This window comes from Mus pahari, chromosome 9, assembly GCF_900095145.1.
Source record: "Mus pahari chromosome 9, PAHARI_EIJ_v1.1, whole genome shotgun sequence".
Lineage (NCBI taxonomy): Eukaryota > Metazoa > Chordata > Mammalia > Rodentia > Muridae > Mus > Mus pahari.
Window position 1 is genome coordinate 5,364,963 of NC_034598.1, and position 6,512 is coordinate 5,371,474.

At 38.8% G+C, this 6,512-nt stretch overlaps 1 protein-coding gene across 5 annotated transcripts in view; it reads right to left on the reverse strand.

Annotated features, from left to right (window-relative positions):
* The window catches only part of Fam229b (family with sequence similarity 229 member B), a 12,372-nt gene that overhangs the window by 2,016 nt on the left and 3,844 nt on the right, over nucleotides 1-6,512 (reverse strand). For 3 of the 5 annotated variants that reach the window (XM_029542534.1, XM_021205669.2, XM_029542533.1), the window contains exon 3: nucleotides 1,410-1,567. The gene's annotated coding sequence lies outside the window, so the exon portion shown is untranslated. The remainder of the gene's footprint in view (nucleotides 1-1,409; nucleotides 1,568-6,512) is intronic. The other 2 variants (XM_029542535.1, XM_021205670.2) reach the window with 1 other exon arrangement.

The following is a 6,512-nucleotide window of genomic DNA, read 5'->3' on the forward strand; positions in this document are numbered from 1 at the left end:
CTCTCTCTCTCTCTCTCTCTCTCTCTCTCTCTGAGACAGGGTTTCTCTGTGTAGCCCTGACTGTCCTGGAACTCACTTTGTAGAGTAGGGTTGGCCTCAAAGTTACAGAGATTCACCTGCCCCTTGCCTTTGCCTCTTGAGTCTCTTTTTGAGTCTTTGCCTCTTTGTCTCTTTTTCTTCTCGTGATTACTAAAATCAGCAAGTCTGAGTCTTCATTCCCCCTACCCTTCTATGCCTCTCCACTAATGTAGACTCTCTTTGAGTAGAATATACTTTGCGTTCCCATAACCATTTCGTCTACCTACCCCCTATGTCATAGCGCATTAGTTACCTATTAGTCTTTTTTAAAGTCCCTTTAATCATGGGATTAAAGGTGTGTACCACCACTGCCTGGCAACTTGTCTATATTTCTAAAGGGTAAGTTAATAATATCTGCTTTCAGATAACAGTAGGTTTAACGGAGACAATCATGTGAAATACAATGCCTGATACACAGTATTCCTTAGTTAGTGATAACTAGTATTAATTAGTAGATACTGAGCATCAGAAAACATACATGTAAATGGGAGAGATTAGGTTTACACAATACACATAGTCAAATAAGTTCAATTCCTATCTACTGTTTCCTGTACCTAGAACTCTCTCCCCAGCCCACAGCTCCCATGAATTTACATTTCCCTTTCTTAGAGAAAGAACTCTCCCATAACCCTTATTGTCTAAGTCTTCATGCACTCTTTCTTTCTGTTTTGTAACAGTTATCAAACTCAGGATCTCTAACCATGGTGCTATGGACATTTGAGACCACGTGCTTCTAAGCTGGAGAAAGGAAGACTGTCGCAGGTATTGTAAAATATTCCTCAGTATTTACCCACTAGATGTCAACAACTACCTTCTCCTAGTGTTTTGACAGTTTTTCTTTTTTGAAATGTCCCCAAACATTAGCACGTATCCCCTGGAAGGAGAGAAAAGCAAAATTTCTCCCTGATAAGAAGCACTGTGCTAATTATTTTAATAAATGTTTTAAATATCCTAACTGTTCCTTGTTCATCTTTGTCACCATTTAATTCTTTATAGGTAGACAAGTTTGGATACACAGTGGACATTTAATAACTATCTTGAATAAATTTACATGTCTTTATTAATACACAAGGGATAGGAAAGATAAAAAAATGTCTTTAAAGCATTTCTTATGCCTGATATTCTATTCATAATAAGTAAATACTTATTGGAAGTAATAATAAAACAAATTTTTTAAGTTCCATGAATTAGACTAGTAGAGTGGGGCCATTATCAAGAAAGGGGGTGTTATTCAATGAAGATCTCGTGTAAACATTGTCACCTGTGGCTTCATGTAACTGTCTGTGGAAAATGAAGCCTTAGCTTCCTAGCTCAAGGAGACACCGACTTACCAAAATAGGCCAAGTCTGACTCCTGTAGAGGTGAATAAATCAATTGCGTCGACGACTTTCCATAGAAGGCTAGACTTGCCAAAGGAATGGTGATCAAATGTTCCAGTGACACCCAGAATTATGACATCAGAAGATTCCTTCACATAGCTTCCTGCCTGCTAACAAATCAAGCAACTGAGTTCAGATCTCTGGTAACAACGTGAATGTTCAATTAAACTGCTTCAGAGGTTTATCCTTGTCAGTGCCTTATTTTCAACATTACGTATCTTAATCTATGAAGACCTAGAACTAATCAGTTTTCACAAAGCTGAACTCCTGAGTCTTCCCGCTTCATACACCATTTCCTCTTCATCTCCACCTCCCAGACTTGCTCTATCAACAGCAAGTACATCTATCTGTCTATACCATTCTCCCACTCAGAGTCTTGATACTCAAACTAAAGTTCTCTGTGTCTCTGAACTTGACCTTAGCTAAAAGGTTGAGAAGAGATTTTCAAATACAGATCTCATCTTACTTGGAATTCTTCTGAAACCTGGAATATTTCTCTTTTCTTTTTTTTAAATGTAATCTTTTGTTTTTTAGATGTATTTATTTATTTTTATGTATGAGAGTACACTGTTACTGTCTTCAGACACACCAGAAGAGGGCATCAGATCCCGTTACAGATGGTTGTGAGCCACCATGTGGTTGCTGGGAATTGAACTCAGGACCTCTGGAAGAGCAGTTGGTGTTCTTAAACGCTGAGCCATCTCTCCAGCCCCCAGGATATTTCTTGTAATGCCTGCGCCACCTCTTTTTCCTGTTTCACCCACACAGCCTTGACATTCCCAAATGGAGGGAATGAGAGCTATGAAAAGAGGACTACATTTTGTCCACTCTTGCTGTTCTAATACCTTGTCCTAGAGTGTCTCTGTTGCTGATCCTGTCTTTCGGACTCTCTTACCACCAGTCCTGGACTTCTGTAGCCTCTGCTTGCTTCACTCAATGTCTGCCCTACTTTGTAGTGCTCTTAGTTTAACCCATACACGGACTACAATAATCTTCAACTTACAACCTGTTCAGTTTTCATAGCTAATAAATAAGTGTTGAATGCTAGTGAGAATTTTTAACTTTATGAAAGTCTTTGCAACTATACATTATACTCAGCTCCTACTATTGTGCTTCAGAACTTGGGCTACAAAACAAACACACAAACAAACAAACAAAACTGGCATCTATTCTAGAAATGAAGTTTATAAAAATCTTACCTCTATCTTTTTTCTCTTACAAGGGTTTTCTGTGAATACACTGATCACAATTTCATCTTAAAGAAAACTCAGTTCAACTTACTGTGTCACAGTCAGACCTGACTGTGCCATTAATTGCTGCCCGTTGTTAGCTAGTATATGACTAGCATCTAAACATGGCAAAAAAGTTTAAGTTGGTGTGTTTGAGACAAGATAACAGTGCAAAGACAGTGGGTTTGGGCATCAAAATTAGATGTGAATTTTGACAGGATGTTAGCACTAAAATTCTACGCAGATCACCAAAAGTTTATCTGTAAAACGGCTTTAAAACCACAAAGCGAGGTATCTTAAGGGTTCTATTCTTTAAGCCCTTTAGTATTATTTTAGATCATTTATTTGGCACAGATTGTGTCAGGTTTTCTGTGCAGCTGGTATAATGAAAAACAATAGACTTATTGGTGAAAAGTGGCAACACTGTAATATATCATAAAACCACATGGACCTCATCTACAACAGTATCCACAAAGCAATAGATATGTAAGCATAAATAAGGAATAAAAGGATGGCAAAAATCTCTAAATATGTTCTCTTATGATAAGCCCCCAAATAATGATCTTTCAATAACTATCATATTCATAAAATACAAAGAAGATTATATCCCAGGAAAACATAACTATTATTATACTTCATTCACTCATCCAGCAATGTTTTCCTGAGATTCTACCATGAGCCACATCCATGTTAAATATTAAAAAGACATAGCAAATTGATGTCCCAGTGTAGGGGAATGCCAGGATGGGGAAGCAGGAGTGGGTGGATGGGTGGGGGAGCACCCTCATAGAAGCAGGGGAGGGGATAGAGGGTTTTTGAAGGGGAAACCAGGAAAGGTGATAGCATTTGAAATGTAAATAAAGAAAATATCTAATTAAAAAAAAAAAAAGAAATCTCAGAAATCCTACAGGGAGAGAGACAGAGACAGAGACAGAGACAGAGACAGAGACAGAGACAGAGACAGAGAATGAGCAAAACAAATACAGTTTCTGTCCTAGTAGACTTTACAGATTAGGATAAATTCTAGATGAGAACAATCAATCTACAGGTAAAGGATAAATAGGCATTAACTACATAGAATTGGGTGGGGCAAAGACATAGGGATGGTTAGGGAGGCAGCAAGCAGTAGCATATGCAAAGGTCCTTCACCAGCTTAAAAAAAATATATCAGAGCATAGAAATGTGGTCCAAGAGATCAGTATAGGTTCTACCACAGAGAAGAATGAAACCAAGTTATGAACAGAACCTATCATAGAATTTTAACTTCTCAGGACACAAATTTCACTGATTTTTTTTTTCATTACAAATTCTATTCTTTCTATATATAGATTTGATCTCTACTCCAGTCATGATTTCCCTTTTCCTGTTTTATTTTTTGCTTACTTTCTTTCTTTCTCTTCCTCCCCTCCCCTCCCCTTCCCTTCTTTTCCTTTCCTTTCTCCATCGTACACTTTTTTCTTTCATTTGGTTTTCGACAGGGTCTCTCCATGTAGCCCTGGCTGTTCTGGAACTTGCTATGCAGCCCAGGCCTAGAACTCACACAAGCTGCCGGTCTGTGCTCCAGGAGCGCTGGATTAAAGGCATGCACCACCAAGCTTGGCTTAGCTTGCTTTTCTTATTCTAGCTTCTAAATGTAAAAATCCAGTCATTGTCTTAAGACCTTTGTCTGTTCCAGCATATTTAAGTCTATGCATTTCCAACAAAGAATTACTTAACCTGAACTCACAAATGTTAAATTTTTGCACTTCTCCTTCAGTTAATTTTTTCCTTAAACTTTTTAATGCATATGAAAGTAAAATTCTGGCATGGCTGTACACGTGTATAGGCCATGTGAAGTTTAAGCAGGGTGATCACAAGTTCTAAGCCAGTGAGACCCTGTCTCAAAAGCAAAACAAAAAATATTTTTCTTTGACCTATAAGTTGCTTATATTATTTTTCAAATATCTGAGAATTATTTAATTTCCTTTTTCTTTGTTTGTTATGAAACAGGATTTCATTATGCAAACCTGCCTGCCATGATCTCACTATGTAGACTGGGCTGACCTCGAACTCATAGAGACCCACCCCCCCTCCCTCCAGACTAATTTTTCTTTTACATTAACCTGTATCGTGTGTGTCTGTGTGGGTATATTCCAGAGTGGTTACTCCATTACATTATGTGTATCGTGTGTCTGTGTGGGTGTCTGCCCAGACATGCCAGAAGAGGACACTGGATTCTCTGGAACTGGAGCCACAGGAAGTGGTAAGCCATCTAATATGCATACTGAGACTCAGTTTCTCCAGAAAAAAACAGAAGTGTTCTTAACCACTGAGACATCCTTAATTCTATTTTATCAGCAAGCGTCTCAAATTACCTGAATTTTTAACTAACTTTGTGACCAGAATATGGACTGCCTTAGCAATGTTCCAGGTGTACTAGGGAAGCATTTGTATTTTGCCATTGTTGGGTGAAGTATTCTTTAAAGTTAATCAGTTAATCAGCTTAGTTTTTAACTTGCCCACTGATCTGAGGCAAAAGAGAGGGGGGATGTGGCAAGGAACCCTGGGAGACATTTTTAATTTTTATGGTCTTCCTTCAAATGTCTTTATATGCCACTTTATATTGTAAAGGAACCTAATAAAAGTATATTTTATTTGTCCTGTTGCCATAATAAAATATAAGTACAAAATAAAATTAAAAGCTGATTTTATTATATTTACTTGTACCTTGTAATTACTTGCAGTGTCAATGTTTCACTTAGGAATTATCTTTTGGGGAGATTTTTAATGCAACCCAACCAATCAACCCAACAATGGGTGCCACAGACTGGCCTCACTTTGGGTCCCTAATCTGTGGGGAACGGGTCTCTTGGTTGCAGGTGAGCGAGGATTCGGCGGATGAGTGACAGTCCACACGAGAGAGAGGGTGTAAAACTGAATGTATTGATCAAAATGAGCATCACATCTTTAATACAGAACAAACAAGAAAATCGGGGCAGTTACAATGACACAAGACAAAGGACAAAAGACCAGGAGGTGGGACCAGGACACTTGAGGAGGAAGCCAGGTGCAAGGCTAGTCAATAGTTAAACCCCACTGTCAGGGGCCCCCAGTTGTTTTTTGTTGTTTTTTGGGGCCTAGCGGGAGAACCTGTTTTGGGGGGGTTCTGCTCTGGCAGATTTTATGAGTAACGCAATACCACATCCCCCCATTTCCTAGGCCTTGGTCAATACTTGCATATGAACTTCCACAGGTGTACTGTTCTAAGCTTTGCCCTGGGCTTGGCTCTGTTTTTTGTGATGCTTAATCTGTTTCACCAGTCTTTACTAGAAGTAAATTAGAATGTTAATGAACAGGTAACCTTATTGCTGAATTCTGAGCTCCTGGCTTTAAGAAATTATCAGGACTTTGGAACACTGGCTTTAAGGGAATTTCACCTATGATAAAAGTTTAATCTTTAAAGACATTAATAATATTGAAAGAGAGCAAACACCATACTAGCATGCAGATAGGATTCGTGTATATAGATTATTGAAAATGCCAGGACTCTAGAAGGTTGAATCTCCTCGACATTCTTTTTCTCAGGACTCTTCCAGGTTTTTAGGCCTGTTGTGAATCACCACTAGAGTGGGCGTGGCAAATGGGCAGTGTGGATGGGAAGTCCAAGAATCTAGTAATTACTCAGTCCCATGAGGCTAGTTGTTTCGGCTGGTCTTCTGTAAGTTCTGTAAGTTCTGTAGTTACTCAGTCCATGAGGCTAGTTGTTTCGGCTGGTCTTCTGTAGGTTCTGTAAGCTCTGTAGTTACTCAGTCCATGAGGCTGGGTGTTTCGGCTGGTCTTCTGTAGG